Source organism: Ursus arctos, unplaced genomic scaffold (assembly GCF_023065955.2).
Source record: "Ursus arctos isolate Adak ecotype North America unplaced genomic scaffold, UrsArc2.0 scaffold_15, whole genome shotgun sequence".
NCBI lineage: Eukaryota > Metazoa > Chordata > Mammalia > Carnivora > Ursidae > Ursus > Ursus arctos.
The window spans coordinates 29,653,782-29,676,750 of record NW_026622819.1 but is presented as its reverse complement, the minus strand read 5'-3'; the positions used below and the strand labels follow the sequence as shown (position 1 = coordinate 29,676,750).

Sequence of the window (22,969 nt, the reverse complement as noted above, 5' to 3'; positions counted from 1 at the left end):
AGTGCTGGTCAAGTATAGCTTTGTGCCCCTTTCCCTCTCCTCCCTCTCCTTGCCCTAGTGCTGGAGGAGTTAGAAGCCACAGAGTAAGTTGAGGAGAGGGCGTTTTAGGTTAAGTAAGAAACTGTTCAATACCCACTTCCCTTCCTTAATGTAAGTATTTGACCTGGGCTCAGGCCTGAATGAGGGAGGAGGGGAGCTTTGAAATACGTGAGAGATTGAAGCTTAGCTTAGTGTTAGACGAACTGGACTTTTTCATACCTGAAAAATGAGACACCTTTGATTTCTGGCTGACTGGAAAAGATAAGGTGTCTGTCTGAGATACCACCATGCTGCGAGGAAGACAGATCCAACAGAGGCGGCCAGAAGGCAGTGGGTGGGATAAAAATGAATTTGTTCCATGAGGGTCGAGCCCCTCAATATTTCACCTATTGGAACGAGGATTCTGGAGAAAACTGTCTTTGTATACTGTGATTTTACGAACAGTTTTGGAGACGTGCAATCTTGGTACTTGACATATAAAAATACTCCCTTTATTTCTACAACACACAGCTCAGCAGACCTCTATCTTTGATAACCTGTTCTAGCCTAGCTCTGGATTTGGAGAGCTCTTCTTTCCACGTATTCTGCAGAGATTTTGATGGTAAGAGCTGTGTAGATAGTCCAGAATGTAAAATTGAGAGTTCAAAGGCAAGTCTGTTGAAACAGAAGATAAAGTATTTGTGAAGCATGACTGGGAAGGCTTCTCTGAAAGGCTGGCTTGGTTTTTGAGAGTACCCTTAGCATTTGGTGACTTGGAGCACAGTGATTAAGACACCCAACTCTGAGCCTGGTCCTGTCTCCTCCTGACCATGGGACAATTCCATAACCTCTCTGAGGTTCATTTTCTCCTTTCTGAAATGGGGATAGTAATAGGTACTTTACCTCATAGAGTTGTGAAGATTAAGTGCGTTAATGTGTGTGAAGTGCTTAGAACAGTGTCCAGTACTGTGGTAAGAGGCACTTTGGAGTGTCAGTCATTGTTGCAGACACTGTTGGGGCCCAAGTCGTATCTTCTTGGTCTACTCCACAATTGCCTACAACAGTTCACGCACACTCATAGCTTCCAGTCCCTTCCTTCCCTTCTCGTGGGTCTTCTCTGGCAGCAGGCGTGAGCTCAGGCCAAATGCATGGCGGACTGAAAGCACCAAGTGTTGATGCCCCAGAGGAGATCTTGAATCAGCAAGGGTTGGAGCTGGAGGATAAACAGCCCAGCTCCCTGGTGCCCCAGCGAGGGGATTCTGTGTTCTATGCAAGTCTCTGAGAGAATCCCCAGAGGGATCGAGCCCTAGTTGTCCCTAGCAATGACCCACTCACTCATGCATCATGGATTGGCCTGCCCCCTCTCCCTTACCATGTTTCCTAAGATTGTCTCCAAGATAAATGACTTTAACTCAAATCCTGTCTCAGTGAGAAGCATTGTGGGAACCAAAACACACAGCTCTTTTATATATAAGTCTTCTAGATGCTTAACATCCTCTCTTAACATATTTTTCATATAACCTACCACCCATAGTAGTTGTGGAGCCATAATGGGACACTTGTTGAATTTTAATTTTATATCATCTCCATTTTTCATTATTTCTCTCTGTAACCCCATGAGCTTCTAATTAGAACTGTCCTCCCAGAACTTCAGACGGTTGGATAGTTATCCTTTTCTTAAATATCGCCTCTCAGAGCATTCCAGGGCTCTGTTTTGCTCACCCTTGTGTTCCCAGAGCCAAATGCAGTATCTGGCAATAACAGTACTCAATAAAAACTCTGCTGTCTTACCAGTGGGAACCCTATCCTTCATGTTAAATCAGAATCTAGCTTGCTGCCAATCAAACCCCAAATAATGAGCAAGCAATCAGAGAGCTAACTTTATAGGGGTGCCTGGGTGGCTCAGTTAGTTAGGGTCTGCCTTCGGCTCAGGTCATGATCCTGGAGTCCTGGGATCGAGCCCTGCCTCAGGCTCCCTGCTCAGTGGGAAGTTTGTTTCTCCCTCCTCCTGCTCCTTCTCTTTCTCTCTCAAATAAATAAAATCTTAAAAAAAAAAGAAAGCTAATTCTATATAGTAGGTACAGCAGCCTGATATTTATGTTGTGGTGGTTTAGACCTGCACTGGCCAGTACAGTAGCCACTAGCCACATGTGGCTACTGAGCACGTGAAACGTGGCTCATCTGAATTGTAATGTGCCACAGGTGTCAAGTGCACACCAGATTTAAAGACTTACTACCAAAATTTAAAAAAAGAGATATCTAATTACAGATTTTTTATGTAGATTATGTAATCTGAAATTTTAAAAAATAATGTGAATTATTTGAATAATATGCAAATATAATGCAAATAATTTGAATTCTATATCATAATTTGAAATATTTTGGATATACTGGGTTAAATAAAATATATTATTAATTTCACCTGTTCTTGTTACCCTTTTTAATATGTACTAGAAATTTAAACTTATGTGTGTGGCTTATGCTCTATTTCTATTGGATAGTGCCAGTCCATCCCTAACTATTATTGCTTTTTCTCGACCATCTCTCACGGGTGGTAATGTTCTTATTCATCCTCTAACTGAATGTTTTTGGGGTACCGGGCCTGTACCAGAGGCAGGGCACATGAAGGTTTAGCATTGCATTGCCTGCTTCTTGAGACTGGGATGGGGGTCATGAGGAATGAGAAAGGCCCCAGAGTCTGGGTCCCCTCTGCTAGCCTTAGGTGTATTCTTCGTGGATCGCAGAGAGGGAGTGCAGTGGTTAAAGCCGTAACATGTCAGTAATAAATAATCGGAATCCAATACGTGTGTCTTTACTGGAATGTCTCTGCGTTCATTTGGTTGGTAGGTTTTGCGTCCATGGGTGCCTGAGTAGGGCAATAGCCTCCTGCCTCAGTTGAATGTTGACTTGAGATTTCAGCATCCAGGGAGGTATGCCTGAATGTAGGATGTGTATCTCCTAGTCATTGAGCATCACTTAACCTTTTTAAGCCTCAGTTTCTAACTCTGTAACATAGGAATACTGCTACCTGATCATGTATGTCACAGAATTGTTATAAGGAGCAAATCAGAGTGGACAGATTAGATGTATGTGGACCAGACTTTGGGATGAGTTCCTGATATGACCCCCATTTCGGAAGCTGCAGAAATTTGACTCTGAGTGACCGAAATATCCCAAAAGGCATCCAGTGGCTGATGAACTATTCTTCTTCCCTTTATTGAATGCCTCGATATAAAGTCTGTAATAGACTCTAGGTCCGAATATCTGTTATGACTTCATTAACTTAAATAAGTATCTATATGACATGTAGGTTAGTATGATCATTATCCCTATGGGTTTGTTTTTATAGCTATGCACACTTCTCACTCTTGAGAACCCCAAGGAACAAAATGTTATTGGCATCCTCTCCAGAAACAAAGAACAGCTGCATTTGTTTGGGACATTTCCCAGGCTGCTCCTTCCTCCATGTGTGAAGGATGCTGTTGGTCTGTCAACCGCACATTGAAGAGGGAGCTTGGGTTCTCATCACTCCCTTCACCAGCACTCATGCAGCTGCTCGGCACTCCGTGTGGGTTCTCTACTGTGTTTTAAAACTCCGTGCAGTGGCCTTAGGCGTCAGGAGCTCTACCTGCCCTCACCTTTCTTCTAAAGTGCACAGTGGTGATGTGGAACCCCAGTGGAGGAAAGTCCTGGAATGTCCCTGCTTCTACCAGCACTGATCTCAATCTGACAATCACCACCATATATAAAAGGACTAGACTGTTGAGACTGGAAGAACCTTGAGAGAGTTGAGTGGTTCTCAGCTCTGGCTGCCTGTTAGAATCTCCTGAGGAGACTTTGAAAATATTCGATGCCTAGGCTGCCTTGAGCCTGAGACTGGTTTAGTTGAATTGTAACAGGGTCCTGGCAGTTGCTGCTTTATAAATAAGTGCTCTCCAGGGTTGAGAACCACTAATCTGAAGTCAGGACTAGAACCACCATCTCATTTCATCATGCAGATAATTGAAGATAACATGGCTTTGGACTCAGACATCTTTGAATTTTGAATTCTGCCTCATTTACTCATTAGTTGAGGCCTTGAACAAACTCTTAAAATTCTCAATTTCCTTGCTCATAAATGGGAAAAAGAACCCTTAGAACATTTTGGGGGAAATTAAGTGTGAAGACTTATGTCTGTCTTCTGTACTCATTTTAAGTGAGCAACTTGAGTATAGGGACCATCTAGTAATAAAAATAACACTTAACTGAGAAACTACAATGTGTCAGACATGACAAGTGCAACATTTAAATGATCCCACTTAAGCCTCACAAAATCACTGTATGTTAGTTAAAGAACAATTTCATGGGGCGCCTGGCTGGCTCAGTCAGTAAAGTGTGTGATTCTTGATCTCGGGGTTGCAAGTTTGAGCACCATGTTGGGTATAGAGATTACTTAATAATAAAAAATCTTAAAAAAAGAATAATTTCATGCAATGAAACACATAAGACAAAGATAAGTGAATTGTGTCTGCCCAGGATCTCACAGGCTACAGCAAAGTCAGGGTTTGAACTCGGATCTTTCTCACCCCAGTTTGTTCTCAGTCCATGCACTGTAATATCTCCCTGGCCTGTGCTAAATGTTGTTTCCCTAGCCCCGAGCACAATGCCTGCTGCACGGAAGGTAGTCAATAAGTATTCAGTAAGTGGATAACAACTAAAATATGTAAATGAACGAAAGAATGACGTACCTAGCTCGTGGAAGACCATCAGTTAGTGTTACTACTCGGTTGATCAGTCTGCTCTGCTAACACCATCAGATAAAAAGGGTTTATCTTCAACAGAGGCGACATGCAATAAGAAAAATTATCATGTGGCTTCTAATTATTGCCATGATAACATGAAAAAATAGACAAGCAACTGATCAATCCTATTCTTTCACATACTATCAGGCAGGATGTGATTTTAACTTGGAGCATGTTGATAGCTGCAGATCAGAAAAGCAAATATCAGTTCATGCTAGTTTTAGAGTCCTGTTAATCTTCCAGATTGTTATTTGGACACTAGCTGTCAGCATATTTTATGTATTTCCTACATGTCTCATGAACACAGCTGTGTTAAAACTCTGAGGGTTCATTTTAACACACGAGAGCAGCTTGGACTAGTCGGAAATGCACGAGATGTGGAGTCAGCAAGCCCGAGTTCAGGTTTTGGCTGTCCACTTACCAGCTGTGAAGCTTTAAGCCCAAGCATCTCAAATGAAATATGCATGCCCTGGAGGTTTGGGACATTATACTGGAAGGTCTCAGAGATGCAGGATAAACACAATGCATTCATTCATTTACTAAGCAAATATTTATTGAATGCCAGGCATTGTATTTCAAGTGAACAAGATGGATAAGGTCCCCCGTTCTCACGAAGCCTTAGATTCTTCAAAGAGATATCAGTTCAGATACAGATGAACACTATTTTTAAAAAAAGATAACATGAAATTACTTTTTAAAGGCCCGGTAACAAGTTTATTTTAAAAGGCTTGATAATGGATTATTATTAGTTGCCTACCCAGAATTCACTTTCCCCTTTCTATTGGCATGCTGTTTTCAATTAGATGTCTACTGTTGTTGCCATACACTGCCCATGGGATGGGCATTAGTTGGCTTAGGCCAAATATATTCAACTCCCCATTGGTTTAGGGGTAGCCGCGTAACCTAAACAGTCCAATCAGCATTACTCTTGGGACTCTGGCATGCAATCCTGGTATCAAAGTCGTTTTTATTGCTTTTCCTCTCAGCACCGGAGAATGAAGATGTAAAGTCAAGAGCTGCTGGGGCCGTTTTGCTGCTAGGATGGGAAGAGCTTAAGGATGAAGCCAATGTGAAGAGAAGGGTGCAGCTAAGTGGACCCCACTCAGGGGGTTGCCTCATCTCTGAAATTCAAGGTATAAAGGCTAATAGATTCCTTTATTGCCTAGCTGATACGAATCAACTCCTCTGTTTCTTGCACCAGAGAATTAGTAACCGATAGAGAAATTTGGTTCCAAGAGTGGGGTACAGTAAAATACAAACCCTAAAACGTGGATTTGGCTGAGCAGAAATGATGAGATAAATGGCAATGGCCTGTTGGGAGTCAGGCCTGGACCTGGAGGCATAGCAGGGGAAATGGCAGGAAATATCCAGGATTGTTGATTCTAGGAAGGTCCTATAATAAAGAATCAATCTTAAGAGAGGTGACCCCTCTGAAGGCAGAGAAGGAAGGAAGTGTGGTTTTGCTTAGAAAGGCCCTCTCTGGGGATAGACTATAACCCAGACGACCGGACTCAAACAGTGTCGCAGAGACCAAATACTCTGCTCCAAGTGAAGGTCATACAAGCAAAGACAGGAGGTAAGACTGGGGCAAAGGACAAGCCTAACCCCTTAGGCCACTCTCCAAACTTCCTACTAAACAGCTCTCCCCTGACAAAGCACATAAGAGCAGCTGTGATGGAACCTGAGGTCAGGGAAGAGATCATTCCACTCCAAGTTATTGTCAGAAACTGTCCAGAAACAGAAGCCAGCACAAGAGTAGCAGCTATTACACTGAGGCTTTAGGGGACGATCATACAACAGGGACCTGTCATTAGACAATATAAAGTCCTAGACTCAAATACAATGAGCAAGACAGGCTGTCTGTCTCTGGTTCCTAGCCTATGGAAGTGACGAGTCAAATATCTTGGTGATAACTAAGTTTACAAAGGAGCTGTATTGCCTAAGAAATCCCAGTCCTGGACAACCACAGTTTCTGACTGTTCAACTCCAACGGCCATCTCAGACTCTGTGAAGCCACACACAGAAAAGGGGATTATGCAGCTCCTAGAATGGGAACCTTCTCTAGATATGTCAACGAACAAAAAGCCTCCAAGAGAAGAAAATCAGAGCCTGCCAAATTGGTTACACTACTCGTCCACTGTCGGATCATCATCAGAACATGAGGCTGAGAAGAAAAAACAAATCCTTGGTACCAGCATTTCCAAGCCAGAGTCCTGAGATTCACCCGGATCCGACTATTTAAGTCATGTTCACCTGCAAGTCACATAGCCATCCCAGGGGAATTATGTCTTATGTGTATTATTGTCTGAAATGTGTCTGTTTGTGTGTGTGTGTGTGTGTGTGTGTGTGTGTGTGTGTGTGTGTTTCCCCCAATTCTTCTCTTTTATAATTGAGATTTCTTTCATTATAGTCATCCCTGGTCTTTCCCTACTATCGTATGTTGGATGTGTTGGTGATTGATACATTTGTCTTAGCCATATTTTTTTAAAATATTTTTTTATTATATTATGTTAGTCACCATACAGTACATCCCTGGTTTCTGATGTAAAGTTCGATGATTCATTAGTTGCATATAACACCCAGTGCACCATGCAATACATGCCCTCCTTACTACCCATCACCAGCCTATCCCATTCCCCCACCCCCCTCCCCTCTGAAGCCCTCAGTTTGTTTCTCAGAGTCCATAGTCTCTCATGCTTCATTCTCCCTTCTGATTACCCCCCCTTTCTTTATCCCTTTCTTCTCCTACCGATCTTCCTAGTTCTTATGTTCCATAGATGAGAGAAACCATATGATAATTGTCTTTCTCTGCTTGACCTATTTCACTTAGCATTATCTCCTCCAGTGCCGTCCATGTTGCAGCAAATGTTGAGAACTTGTTCTTTCTGATAGCTGAATAATATTGTATTGTATATATGGACCACAACTTTTTTTTTTTTTTTTAAAGATTTTATTTATTTGACAGAGAGAGATACAGCCAGCGAGAGAGGGAACACAAGCAGGGGGAGTGGGAGAGGAAGAAGCAGGCTCATAGCGGAGGAGCCTGATGTGGGGCTCGATCCCATAACGCTGGGATCACGCCCTGAGCCGAAGGCAGACGCTTAACCGCTGTGCCACCCAGGCGCCCCTGGACCACAACTTCTTAATCCAGTCATCTGTTGAAGGGCATCTCGGCTCCTTCCACGATTTAGCTATTGTGGACAGAGCTGCTATGAACATTGGGGTGCATATGGCCCTTCTCTTCACTATGTCTGTATCTTTGGGGTAAATACCCAGTAGTGCAATGGCTGGATCATAGGGTAGCTCAATTTTTAACTTTTTAAGGGACCTCCACACTGTTTTCCAGAGTGGCTGTACCAACTTGCATTACTTTAACCAACCGGAAAGAGCTACATCCAGACTGAAAGAAGGTTTCCTATCACCCAGAAGTCCTGGACATGGAACTAGATGCAGTGCTGGATGATACTTGGGTTGTCTATTTGGGGGGACAGAATGATTGTACTTTATGTAGATATGGATGGGCATTTTAAAAATCGCATGTATGGGAAGACGGATGCATGTAGGTGCTGTATAGTCAAAGAGGTAAAGTGTCTAAAACCACTTAATGTATATCCTAGGATTTAGCAAATAAGCTACTGTAGTATGGAAAATAAGAGCTAGGCTTCTAACAGTCAAAGAAAAGAATTATAAATAGGGAAAGTGGGAAGGCTAGAATGAACTCAGTGGTGTTGAATTAGAACTGGGGGTTAGCAGCATGAACTCATGATTTTTAATATGTAGGTGCCCATAGAAATAGACCTAGATATCTATCTGAGAGAAATCCTAGAAGCAACGACACTCAGTACCAATGAATACAGTTCTTAATTGCCCAGATCTTGGTTTCTGAACACCATTCTCTGGTAAAAATTACCAGGGTTCTTTGGAGAAATGGCTGATTCTAGGTCTGAGGCAAAGAAAGTAGAAGCTGGGCATGCAATATCTTCTGCTGTTAGAAATAAGGAAGTCCTAAAAAAAAAAGATGATGGGGATATGTCAAAAGCACATAGGAGCCTACTTGAGGGAGCCACCAGTGGTCAAATCGGGGACAACCTGAACAACAAAATAAATAATGCTAATAATAGTTTATAACCCATAGACTAAAATGAGAATGCACAAACCATACTGATATACGCAGACAAACGAATGGGAGAGAAGAAAAGTAAACTAGAATTCCACTAAAAGTGTAGAAGGAATGATGCAGTTAGAAAGTCACCAGTTAGCAAACACCACAGTAATAATTGTTTCAGGCAAAACTCATCAATAAATGCTAAAATTTGTAGACAAAAGTATGAGAAATAGGATATTTACATAATCTTAAAGTATCCTCCCAAAAGTTTATGATTAATCACAATGGGGGAAACAGTGACATTACAATAGTGAAACATGGCAAGCCCCAGCTTCGTTCAGTGTTGAAGGTTTTCCTCACTGTAATGGTCCAAGTCACCATCATATATCTCGGGTTAGGGTGCATTCAGGTGGCTACAGCATCACGCTGTGTTATTTATTCCAAAAATGATAACCTGAATCTAAATTATGAGCAAGCGTCAGGCAAACCCAAACTGAGGGCCATTCTACAAAATAACTGACCAGCACTCTTTAAAAATGTCAAGATCATGAAAGACAAAGAATTCTTCCAGATTAAAGGCAACTAAGGAGACATAACAACCAAGATCGAGTGTGGTCCTGGATTAGGTCTTGAACCAGAGAAAAGACATTAGTGGAACAGTTGATAATACTTGAATAAGGTCTGTAGCTTAGTAACAGTGTTGTAGCAGAGTCAACTAATATATATATATATATATATATATATATATATTATATAATGTTTCCATGCCCCCCCCTTCTTTCAAGTCTTTCCTGATCCCTTAACTATCATAATTCCATACTTACATTCATGTCTATATTCTAATGGTTTCTGTTGTGATTCAGAGGTCTGTAGACTGGCAGCCTGTGGGCTAAATTGGGCTTCAATCCTTTAAGGTTTGGCTGGCACAAAAGTCTCCCCATCCCTGAAAATTTGATTTGTCACAGCTCCCAACTACTCTCTATTGTCTCAGACATCAGGCTGGCTCTACTCATTTATATGACCTTTTTTTTTTTTCTTAGTAGTAGTTTAAACATTACTACCAAAATTTTGAAGCCTTGTGTAACAAATTAAGCAAAATATATTTTCACAGATACCTTGACTTCAGGCTCTGTTCGAATAGTCACGTTTGCTGATTCATTGGGTCTGAGTTAATGTTCGCCTGACTTTTCTTACATCATGAAAATAAGTGCTATTTCATTTTTGACTCAGAAATAGCCATTAGTCACCAAATTCCTCACGCTGTTCTTTGAGTTTAATGGCAGTTTAGATCAATTGCCAAATATATGAAAATGAGGAGGTTCAGAGACATTCTGTATTTATTACTCATTTCTCAGAAACCTGATGGGCTCTGGGTGTAGAGATTACATCATCTCTTCCAGAGTCTTCTTCTACCCCATAATCTAATCACCTGGGAAGCTTTTAAAATGCTGATGCCTAGATGCTACTCCCAGAGATTCAGATTGAATTCTTATGCAGTAGGACCTAGACTTTTTCTCCTCTTCCTCCCTCCCTTCCCCTCTTCCTCCCTCCCTCCCTCCCCCTCCCTTTCCTCCCTCTCTCTCTTCCTTCCTCTTTTCTTTCTTTCTTTCTTTCTTTCTTTCTTTCTTTCTTTCTTTCTTTCTTTCTTTCTTTCTTTCCTCCGTCCCTCCTTCTCTCTCCCTTCCTTCCTCTTTCTTTTTCTTTTCTTTTCTTTTCTTTTCTTTCTTTCTTTCTTTCTTTCTTTCTTTCTTTCTTTCTTTCTTTCTTTTTTTCTCTTCTCTTCTCTTCTCTTCTCTTCTCTTCTCTTCTTTTCTTTTCTTTCTTTCAGGTTTTCCAAATGATTCTAATGTGCACCTAGTTTTGAGAACCACTGATCTTCCTTGCTTATGTTTGAAGTGATCAAGCACCTATTGTCTTAGGGAAAGGGTGTGATAGAACTTTGGTAACTTTGATAAACAAGGTTTATCTTTCAATACTTCTTGATATGCAGGGCAGCTCACTGAGAAGAAAGTATACATTCAAATTTCCTGGGGAGCTGGCTAAGTGTGCAGCTTCCAGGGTCACACCCTCCCCGATTCTGATTCAGTGTTTACTGAACACCGTGCTAATTACCTGTTAGCTGCTCCATAGAAGGAAGACCTATAGCTCTCTGCGTTCAAAGCTTTATTTCTGAATTACTTGTCCTGACCCATTCATTCCTCCCACTACTTTACTTCTTCTTAATCCCACAAACTTCCAAATGTGTTGCTCACACTCTAATTTTCATCATCACCTTTCTCATTAGGCTTAACTTCTGGCATTTTCTTCTTGGCTCCTCGTTGACCATAGCTTGATCTCCCTCTGTGACTCTGCATTAGTTTGTCTTGGGAAACTGCCCACACACGTAGGCTTGTTCTTCCCAGAGATTTCCCTGCTGCAAAGTCACCTCTCCCAGCTTCCACATGCTGGATTTACCTCTATTTGAGCCTCAGTGTATTCACTGGGTAAAAAGCCACCTGAAAACTGGATGGCTTACCACAAACACGATTCTATGGGATAGCTGGCTGTTAGGACCAGCTGGGCTGGAGTGGGACTCACTCCCATCTTTGAGATCTCACTTGGGATGGCTGGGGCAGCTTGGGGCCTCTCTCCACCTGATCTCTCATTCTCCATTAGTTCTCTGGACTTCTTCATATGGTGGTGGAGGGGCTCCGTGGAAAAAGCAAGAAAGGGCAAGCCCCAATAAACAAGTGTTTCTTCAAGCCTCTGCTTGCATTACATTTGCTTATGTCCCGTTGATCAAAGCAAGTCACATGGCCAAGCCCAAAGTCAATGTGGGAGGTGGCTACCTGAAGGCATGAATCACTGGTGCCCATTACTACAAAAATAGACCACAGCTTTCCCCTTAATGCCAATTATTCACGCCCCTGTCATATGCAATATTCCCTTCCCCCAAGCATCCCTACAAATCTCACTCACCTGTAGCATTAAGCTCAAGGTCCTGGGTCCTGTGATTTCTATCAAGTCCAAAGGAGGATGAGTTCCTTGGCTGTGGCTCCTTTGGGTTCAGAAACCTGTAAGTGGACGGGACAAATTATATGCTCTGCCAACACTCAACAAACATTGAAAGATCGGGGCCAGGACAATCACAGTAAATATTTCCATTCAAAAATGGAATTAAGGGAAGATACATAGCAGGCACTGATTCATTAGAATTCTGGAATCCTGCCAGGCATGTGTTGCCAGGTCTTCCCATTCTGAGAGCAGGACCCAGTTCTGTCCCTGGGAGTAGCTTCCCAACCCATTGTTGCCTATGGCTCTTGGTGCCTGTGGCCCAGCTCTTGGCTTTGCCTCCCTTTTTGCTTAAGAAATAGCCTGTGCTGGGGCGCCTGGGTGGCACAGCGGTTGAGCGTCTGCCTTCGGCTCAGGGCGTGATCCCGGCGTTATGGGATCGAGCCCCACATCAGGCTCCTCTGCTGGGAGCCTGCTTCTTCCTCTCCCACTCCCCCTGCTTGTGTTCCCTCTCTCGCTGGCTGTCTCTATCTCTGTCAAAATAAATAAATAAAATCTTAAAAAAAAAAAAAAGAAAAAGAAATAGCCTGTGTTGGCTTCTAAGTAGCTTTCTGAGGTCGCTTCTTACTAAAAAAAAAGTTGGGAGCCCAAAGGCCATTTTGCAGTTTGTGAAACCTCAGCTCCTTTTACTCCAAGCTGGCTATGTATATTTCTGTTGCAGTTTGTTTTCTTTTAATTAAGAGTTTATTTATTTATTTTTAGAATAGTTTGGGTTCACAGCAAAATTGAGGAGAAAGTACAGAAATTTTTTCATCAATCCTCTTCCCCTACACATGCATAGCCCCTCCGTCATCTGCATCCTGCTCTGAGTAGTACATTTGTGACTATCGATGCACCTTACCTGACGTGTCGTGATCACTCAAAATCCATAGTTTAGGGCTCACTTCTGATGCTGTACATTCTCTGGTTTTGGACAAATGTCCAATGATACATACCATCATTATGGCATCATACAGAGTATTTTCAGCTCCCTAAAAAACCTCTGTGTTCTGCCTATTCATCCCCACCAAACCCTGGCAACCACTGATTTGTTTATTGTCTCCTTAGATTTTCCAAAAGGTAACTGTGTTTTTTTTTTTTCAGTACAACTCTCTTTAAAATGTTGTAGGTGTTTTATGATTGTCACTTCAGTTCACTACATGCTCCAAAACCACATCCATAAATTCTTTTTGAGACTGGCGTCTCTCTTCTTTGGGCATGTCTGGCTGCTGTGAGGCAATGCCATTAAGATTCTTAGAAATTCTTTTGTCTACCTGCGATGTTCCACTGGAAACCACCTTGTAAAACCCAAAACCCAAAATTCAAGAACAAATAAGTTGAAAAAAAAATGGGAAGGGATTGTTTCCGCAAGGGTAGCCACGTAGAAAGAGACCAGGAATTCACGGTGAACAGATCGGGGACATGTGGTTCTCACCGGATGCTGTGTAGATGCGTTGAGCCTCATTAGAGGGGCCTGACTGGGCAAACAGCCACAATCTGACCACTGCTGTCCCAATGTATACACAGTTTCCCAAAGTATTTTTTTTTCCTTAAGATATTTTACAAGTACGTTTGCAAGTTATTTCATGGGATTTGTCATATATGGTTTTAGATGGCTGGACGGTTCTCCATCGAATGAATATGTCATCATTTACTACTCCTCTCTAGCACCTTGTTTAGGCAGTTTTGGTTTTCTGCTGTTAAAATAATGCTGCTGTCATCATTTTTATGCATTTTTACTTTTGAGTTCATTGATTATGATGCATTTTCCAACCTTTTAAGAATTGGATCATCGGATACTATTAGAAACATTCAAGGCAAGTGAGCTAAGGGGCCAGTGTTTTCTAGAAGAATTGTAGCAATTAATGACACTGTCATCAGCCTACCTGTTTCCTGAGACTTACATTTTTATTGTTTTTCTTTCTTTTTTAGAATTTAGCAGACAAAAATGGCGTCTTGTGGTTTTAATTTCCATTTCTTTAACTGCTAAGTAGACAAGCATTTTTTCTTTTGTTAAATTACTCAAACTAATTTTTCATGTGTGACATCTGCTCCAGTTACAGAGTGTCAAATTAACATTAGGCTTGGCTGCAAATGACAAAAACAAAAAAATTCAAACAATACAAAGTTTAACAGTGGTGTTTTTTCTTTCTCACAGAAAAGAGGTCTGGGGGCAGTCCAGTGCTATGGCAGCACTCCAAGCTGTGAGGGACCCAGGGTCCGTAGATCTTTATTTTTTTTTTTACATTTTTTAAAATTTAAATTCAATTAGCCAACATATAGTACATCATTTGTTTCAGATGTAGTGTTCAGTTGTGTATAACACCCAGTGCTCATCACATCACATGCCCTCCTTAATGCCCAGCACCATGTTCTGTAGATCTTACTGCTTTGCTCAATCCTCAGCATGAGCTCCTACCATGTGATTTGCATTCCCATTGGCAGGAAAGAGATGGGGGTTGGAGTGGGATAAGCCCTTCTCATGAAGGACATTTTCATTTCACTTGGTTTATATCCCATTGGTCAGCACTTAGTTTTATTTCCAAGGGAAAAAAGGGGAGAAGAGCTATGACGTTGACCAGCAGCCTCTGCCACACACAGCAAATCTCTGTCTCCCATCGGGGCTGAGAAAGTAGCAGCTCTGGGAGGAGAAGACGGTGCTGTTTGGCAGGGGAGTAAATGTGAGAAGAGTGCCAGGACTCAGGCTGGCGCACAGATGGGTGTGTGTTGGTGGGAAAATGCCACTGGTGGGAAGTTGGCTTCTCTCTGGTCCTGGACCCTTCCCAGGCTTAACTCAGCCTTCTCTAATAGACCTTCCATCTCCTCCCCAAATTCTCATTGTTTTTCAGGGCCCCGCTCCCATCTCAGCCTTCTCTAATAGACCTTCCATCTCCTCCCCCAAATTCTCATTGTTTTTCAGGGCCCCGCTCCCATCTCAACTCCTTCTGCAGCTTTCCCTTACCAACCCAAGCCTTCATTACTCATTTGAACCTAGACACAGAGATGGGTTTTGTTAGTTTATCATTTCTATGTGTAGTTGGCCCAATAAGATTACAAATTTATGAATAGCAGGTGTAGTACCTTACATTTTTCAATGGCCAGCACCCCCTTCCTATCTCCCCTTCCACATTCTCTTATCTCAGTTTAGGAATCCCTGCTTACTCCCAAATATCATGTTCTGGAGGAATCATGGTTTATAAATTCAGTGAACACGATTTGCTCAAGAAAGTATCAAGTGTTTATTTGCAGAATCAGCTTTCATGTTCTTCTCGTTGGTAAACAAACTGTATGGCACTAGGATAAGAACATTTGGAACTCAGTAATATGATGTTTTGTTTTGATTCCACAGAATTGCTTAATAGATAGCATAGAGCCGTCAAATGATATATTCCTGAAAATTGTTACAAGTGTCTCGAAACTGTGTATCAGGGATAGTTAAGGGGATGAGGATGGTGCTTGGTCATCAAGATGTAACCATCCATTTCATAAAAAGGGGTTATTTGCCCATGTATTCACAAATCTGTAATATGTATCAAGTGTCTGCTACTGACAAGGCACAATGTCAGATAACATGGGGTCAGATCTATGGGAGACTCAAGATGAACCAGACTGGGATTCTGCTCTCAAGAAGCTTTTCACCTTGTAGGTGAAAAACACACACATTAGTGTAACATTTTCATTATCCCTTTACCTGCTGGAGGGTGGATGAAACCCCATTAGCAGAAAGAAAACATCGCTATGGGTTGATCAAGCACGAACAGGCAACAGAAGAGTAGCTCAAAGCAGCCCTTGGCTCTGCCCTGAGGATACCTCTTGGTCTGTGATGAGTCACCACAGATGGGGCTCAGGAGTGGTTGTGCCCTCTCTCTGGGCTCCTCTTCAGGGTCTTCTTTGCTTTTGCCCCCTCATCCCTCCTCCTGGGCACTTCTGCTTTGGTTGCTGTCTTGTGCTGAGGCATAGGCAAGGAAAAGCAGCTTTCCTGGCCTAGCTTCAGAGTGCATCATTTATTCATTCAACAATCATTTAATCAAATATTAAAAAAAGATTCTCCACCTTCCTCTTGCCAATACGGACTAAAAGCATTACCCCAGTGTGTTATTATGCTAATAGAGATACTACCTTTTTTCTTACCTCTACCAAGTATCATCTACATTATCTGCTTTTATATCCTACCTTGATATGAAACAGAGCTCTAAGGAGAGAAGGTTTGGTTGGGGAGAACCCTGTCCTCCTACAGGGAGAAGCAATGGGGTCATAAGGAGGAGCAGAGAGAGTGTCCAGAGAGTGGGGTAGGGATGAGTGCCAAGATCGAGAGGACAGTATAAACCCAGGTGGGATGGCAGGCATCCTCAGGGTGGGGAGTGGAATTTCCATGGGTGTGCAGGGATGGAATTGGGGCCTTTTTGATAATATCTCTTGTTAGGCTCAACCTGTCCTGCTGATGATTATGTATTTTGGCTCTTCCCCTACAAGAAGGGGTACTGTGAAAGGTGGGAGAGGAATTGTTGAGGGCCTACGCTAGGAAAATGAGGGGCAATGTGGAGCCAAGAACAAGTGTGGCCTTGGAATCAGGTAAAAGGAACACCCGAGTTCACATTTCCTCTCAATCAGTTATTGACCATGTGGATTTGGGCAAACTACTTATTTCTCATGTGTAAAATGAGGATAATAGTACTGACATCACACCTAGTACACAGTAATGTCTTGTTTCTCCACAGAGGTCATTAAATATTTTAAGCATAACATGCTGTAAGATGTATGGCTAATGGCCTTATTAAGCAGGCTATAAACTGTACCTTGATAAAATGATAAATGAATGAGTCCTTTTATAGCTACAAAATTATTCAGTAGATCACTCACCCGGATTCAGTGGTCCACTTCCAGAAAGTTCTTGACACATCTTGAGTTGTCAGGCTGAGGCTTGAAGAAGGAGGAACCTCTGGATTTCTGAGTCAAGGAAACCACAGGGGTGCAGGTGCTTGGGTGTTCCTCTTCTCTGCTTGCCAGCGAGGGGGGCCCCTCAGCCTAAAAATATCTGCCAGGGAGCTGGGGCGAGAAAGGGCAGAAGCCGTGTGGGAGGCGCTATGGGAGGAGTTTGGGAAAGAAGGTGACAGGATGCCAAGGAAATTCTGTTTGGCTTAGAGATGTGGCCTCGGGCCAGTTCCTTTCCTTCTCCCTTCATCCAGAAAAATAGAACTCAAAAGTAGGAGTCACCACCTTCTTCCTGCCCCCTCTCCCAGTGCTGCTCTCTGCTTGGCTATGGCACTCCTCCAGGGGCAGGACCGGTATGGGAGAAGAGGGGCGATGGGGACCCCAGCAGTGTTCTTAGGTTCTAATGCCCAGCCTCTCACCCACCGAGGCATCCAGCACCCTCTGATTCTGTGCTTACATCCTGACCGCATTTCTTCCTATGGCACTCCCTCCAGAAACTGGGCCTTGGAGAGCCTTCTGAGCTGGGGGCTCAAGGTTGACTCCGCCCAGCAAACTGTGGCTGTGTTTGCATTTGTGCTTGGTGCCGTAGGCATTTGCAGCTAATTGTGTCTAGAAACACTGAGATACGGCAGAGTCTCTAGGAGGTGGGAAAGGAGGAGAAAAGAACACGGGACATAAGAAGGTAGGCACATCCTTGCTTATGTCACCCACCAGAGGCAGGGCCTTGAGGAATCATCTACCTTCGGATTGCAGATTAGCATCTCAGCTCCTCACCAGGCACCACTTACCACGCAACAACCAGAAACCAAGATTCCAGGTCGCTGGGAGCAGGAACGGTGCCGGCAAGGTTGAGGATGGGGCGACGAGAAGAAATGGGCCACTGGTACTTGCTGGAGGACAGCTGTCTCGCTGGCTTGTCCACACGGGGGTTTTAGATCTTTGGCTTGAAGGAAATGGATATTGGGGTGGGTGCAGTCAAGGGAGGAGGATGGCCAGAGAGTGCCCCAGAACAACCACCGTTAGGGGCACACAAAGTCCCATCAAGGAGTACGCAGTTATGGGTAATTCCAACAGAATCTGTCTCCAGACCCTAGTTTCCATATGCGCTTTCCCCTAAAACGGATCCCCCCACCCTGGGGGGCACACCCTAGGTGTTAGACTGGTTCTCTCCCTCAGCTCCCCTTTTGCACTGCCCCCCTGGGTACTTTTCAAAAGGAAGCCCCATCTCCCTTGCGTCTGCCTCTCACCGGGTACGCTGCCTCCCCCAGGAAATTCCTCCAGTGCACCAAATAAAGGGCCGGCTTGTAATACTGATGTCTGAATCTCAAGTACACGTTTGGCATTGCTTTCAAGTAGGAGGAGGTGAAAGGTTAAGATTATAGCTTCAAGTTAATTATGTAGGGTATTTTCCTTAACATTTACTCCAACATATGGGGAAACAATCTTCTTTAGCTTTTACCAAAAGATTATTATGTATTATGAACTCATATGCATTTTTAGTTTGGGTACAAGTCTCCCACTTGCTTCAGCTTTTCTGTACATTTAGTGGCCCTATGAATAGCTTCTCTCCGTTTGTGCTGGTAATTTCCACCAAATATTTTCTTATTCTAACAATAAGCAATATTCATCCATAATACAAAAATGAATCTTTAAAAAAAGACTACTTTCTTACTTCATGCTTGATGATTATTTTTAAATTTTGTATTATGATTATTTTATTTCACCCAATTATTTTCTAAAATAAATTGTAATGATAAATCAACCTATAATATTGATTAACATGTAGATTCTTTTGGTGACAGGAAGTTTTCACTTTCCTAATTTTGAATTAATAATAAGACAAATATTCAACCTTGAAAAAATTTAATATGTAAATTTTAACTTATGTACATATAACCAAGAATTATGATATGGTGACCAATACAAGATTTTCAAGGTTAAAAGTATATCCTACTAAGATAAAGTTCTGTGGGTAACATAGATGGAAATATGCATGCAAGGAGGACTAATAAATGATGAAAAATTTCTGGCTGTTAAAAAGAGCTGATTCATGCGTCTTTTGAATAGATGAAGGTGGGCATTCAATACATTTTATCGAGTGATTTAACCATTTGAAAAGTCAATGTGCCAGAAGTTACATATTTCTCTATTACTTAAACTTGCAATAAAAGTGTTATATGTTAACTTAAAAATGTGTGAGGGAGATACATAGTTTTTCCAAAAATGTTAGGAGATCCCAGAGCAAAGCCTTTTATAGATCTCTGCCCCGGGAGGCGGGAGGTGAATGCAGAAATGGAAGGCTTGGGCAGGGGATGCCAGCCCCCTCCACAATTTTGTCCAGAGGTGGGGTTGTGCCCGTCATCACTGCTGGGCTTTCTCTCCTTGTTGTCAGGGTCTGGACTGGCCTTCCGAGAGAAGCCTGAGCTGGAGCACCTCATCTCCAGCGAGCTTGCTCAGATGCGAGCCAGCGCTACGGGGGGCACTGCGCTGGGGTACCCACCCCGGCTGTGCCCTGCAGTTCCTTCTACATGGCTCACAACTCTGCAAGGGAAACAGGTGCTGCAAGGGGACGTCTCACCACCCCTGGGGAGCACGGGGTCTTCTCGTATCAGAATGCAGCAAAACAACGCTCCTGAAAGCAGTGATAGAGGCAAAATTGCTGAAGTAGGGTTTGTGCGCGCTCCTCTCTGAAGGGTGGTAGCCTTCTCAGGTGGAGCCAGGAGTAGGTCGTCCCGGGACAGGAGTAGGTCAGAGTGAAGCAGCAGAGTAGGGCAGACTGGTCTGCAGCAGACTCGGTTTTGATTGAAAGACCAGGTAGAAAGAGTCAAGATCTCCTTTGCCTCAGCTCTTAGATCCCCACTGTGACCCTAATCTGCTGTGACTAGGGTTACTATCTTTCTGTTCCTGGACTGCTCCTGTGGCCCTTTAAAACATCGTGAAACAGAACAGTTGGGGGACGTGTGGGAGGAGCCTTCGAATTATCTAGTGCATTTGCTCATTCACTCAGTGGTTTGTTGAGTTCTCCCTGAGTGCCTCAGCCAGGTCTGGGCCCTGGAGAGGCAGTGCGACGAGACAGACACAGGCTCTTGTCTCGTGGACACCACCTCTTAGCAGCACGCTCCACTCCCTCCTTTTCTGATGCCTGAGGCTCGGAGAGGTGAAGGGACTTGTCCAAAGTCACACAGCCACGTGAGAAAAGAATTTGCTGAACATGTGCCTCGTGCCCGCCCCCCTGGAGCTACAGCAGAAATATGTGCAGATGAGCTCGTTAGATGAGACTTATGCCCAAGCTGGTATTATAAAGATTTAGAGGGCACAGGCGAGGTGAATCGAAAGTAATTATTTAATTGCTTTAATGACTTCAGGGCAGTTTTTGTGCAAGAAAAAAAATTAGGGGGTTTGTTTTTGTGTTTATTGTTTGTTTCTTTAAAGCTCAATTTATTAAAGCTACACATTTAAAACTCAAGTTCTTAATTTTAAATCCTGCTTACAAATAAATACTTATAAATCTAGAAAATTTGGGGAAATCATTTTTCAAGGCCTTAGACTGATATGCTATATCACTTATGAATTCAGTTTTAACTACTCAAAATATTTTAGACTGCACATACAAATTTCATACATTTGATTTCCTTTGTAAGTAATAAATCAATTGCCTGATTTAACAAAACATCCTGAGGGTCTGAATACGCTCTTAAGGAATTAAGAGGTCACAATCTTATGAGGGTAGTGAAGCTGAAGTTTTCTCAGATGTCTCAATGTTATATAAACTTAGTGAGATTTCTACTTAAAATCAAAAGTCTAAATTAGTTATTAGATTTACATTGTAAGATGAAATTTTTTTTAAAATATTTTATTTATTTATTCGACAGAGATAGAGACAGCCAGCGAGAGAGGGAACACAAGCAGGGGGAGTGGGAGAGGAAGAGGCAGGCTCCTAGCGGAGGAGCCTGATGTGGGGCTCGATCCCATAACGCCAGGATCACGCCCTGAGCCGAAGGCAGACGCCCAACCGCTGTGCCACCCAGGCACCCCTGTAAGATGAAATTTTAATGCTGATTTATTTATAACTCAAATGTTCACATACCTAAAATACCAAATGTGTACAGATTCCTAAGGCAAAATATTTTTTTTAATGTTTTTTTATTACATTATGTTAGTCACCATACAGTACATACCTGGTTTCTGATGCAAGGTTCGATGATTCATTAGTTGCGTATAACACCCAGTGCACCATGCAATACGTGCCCTCCTTACTGCCCATCACCAGTCTATCCCATTCCCCCACCCCCCTCCCCTCTGAAGCCCTCAGTTTGTTTCTCAGAGTCCATAGTCTCTCATGTTTCATTCCCCCTTCTGATTACCCCCCCTTTCTTTATCCCTTTCTTCCCCTACCGAAGGCAAAATATTAATACTGTAGTTTAGATACTCTTAAACAGTTCTATACCAAATTTGACTTCTTTCTTAAATAAAAGAAATTAGGGGATAGTTCAGATCATCCTGCCATATTCTGGGGGTTACCATCCCAGGGAACTTTGGGGGTGGCCTTCTTAGTCTGCTGGAGAATCTACTGAGTCAATCCTTCCCTGTTGCCCTGATTGTCAAGAACTCTCTGAGTGGTGTCCCCAGGCTTGGCTTTAACATTCATGTTAGACAGTCCCTGATTCGGCTGCCCAAAGACAATTTCAGCTTTCCCTCAAAATGGTCGTTTGATTGGAGTTTACTTTTCTTTGGATCTTAAGATATGTAAAAGTATTTTATGCCAAACATAAAACAGGCTTGAACTGAGAGACTCCTGCATTGGTCGATCACCCCTGTTTCTAGAACCTCACGACTCTTAGGAATATTAAGATGTCGATGCGTGTTCTACTGGGGGTGGTGAATCATTTCCAAGGATGGTCCCTCCTCTACTTTAAAGTCGCATTTGAAGACGATGCCCTGGCCTTCGAGGAATGGCCTCCTTTTTCTAACTCTCGGGAGCTCCTTAAAGAGTTACATTTCGACTTACCTCTTGAAAGCCCTCCTGGACCTGCTGCAGGAGACCCAATATGTCTGCGAGGGGGGTAACAGATGTTTGAGGAATTGAGTAAGAAATTCTGTGAAAATGTGGAGTCACGTGGAAGGCTGATGTAGAGTTGATTCAGCAGGGACAGAGAATGAGGGTAGCCTTCGAAGAAGTTTGGCAGCACACAGGGTGTAAACTGAAGGAGAGGTAAGGTCTAAGGAAGCATCCTGGAGGTTGCTTCCTCCAGGGAAGTTCTGAGGGAGCTCTGAGGGATGGCATCATAGACACAAATTAAGTGAGTGCTTACTGTGGCCAGCCTCTATCTTAAACATTGTACAGGTATTGGCTAACTCATTTCCTTCTCCTGGCACCCCTAGAAGGTACATATCATCATTATGGCCATTTTCCAGAGTGAGGAAACTGAGGCACAGAGAGCTTAAGTCATGCACTGGTAGACTGCATGTGTGATGATGGAAGATATTCCAGCATACGCTTAAGTATGACATTTGAACAGGCGGCTGTGTACCCCAGCTCCTCCTCCCAGTCTTGCTGGCTGTTCCTGCTTTCAGAGTATTATTCAGTCTGCCTTGAAGTGATTCTTTCTTTTCTTTCTTTTTTTTTTTAAGATTTTATTTATTTATTTGAGAGAGAGAGCTCGTGCGAGTGGGGGAGGAGCAGAGAGAGAGGGACAAGCAGACTCCACGCTGAGTGCAGAGCCCTACGCGGGGCTCCATCCCACGACCCTGAGATCACCCCTGGAGCCAAAATCAAGAGTCAGACACTCAACCGACCGGGCCACCCAGGCGCCCCAAAAGTGATTGTTTCATGCAAGGTGCTTTTTGGCGTGCTTGAGGATGGAGCAGGGCCAAGCCAAGCTTATGAAAACAGATGGAAGGGAAGAGTTTTGTGCCTGCCTGCCAATAAGTGTTTGCACTTTGGGCAGAATTTGATCTAAGACTTGCTGCCATGGCAAGAGGCACCTGTTAGTGAGCTTGTCCAGGACGCTTCACCTCTCATCTCCGGAGGTTGTTCTTGTCTCCCAGGAACCCTGACAATTGCCTAACGACCCCATAGCTGCGGGCAGCCTGAAACTGCCCC

General features: G+C 43.1%; 1 long non-coding RNA gene across 2 annotated transcripts in view; it reads left to right on the top strand.

Moving 5' to 3' along the window:
* The window catches only part of LOC113260911 (uncharacterized), a 124,270-nt gene that overhangs the window by 76,984 nt on the left and 24,317 nt on the right, over positions 1 to 22,969 (top strand). Inside the window, exon 9 of one of the 2 annotated variants that reach the window (XR_008959199.1) lies at positions 5,786 to 5,932. The exons of the other annotated variant lie outside the window; for it this stretch is intronic. This is a non-coding gene — a long non-coding RNA (uncharacterized LOC113260911). The remainder of the gene's footprint in view (positions 1 to 5,785; positions 5,933 to 22,969) is intronic. 2 annotated transcript variants of the gene reach the window in all.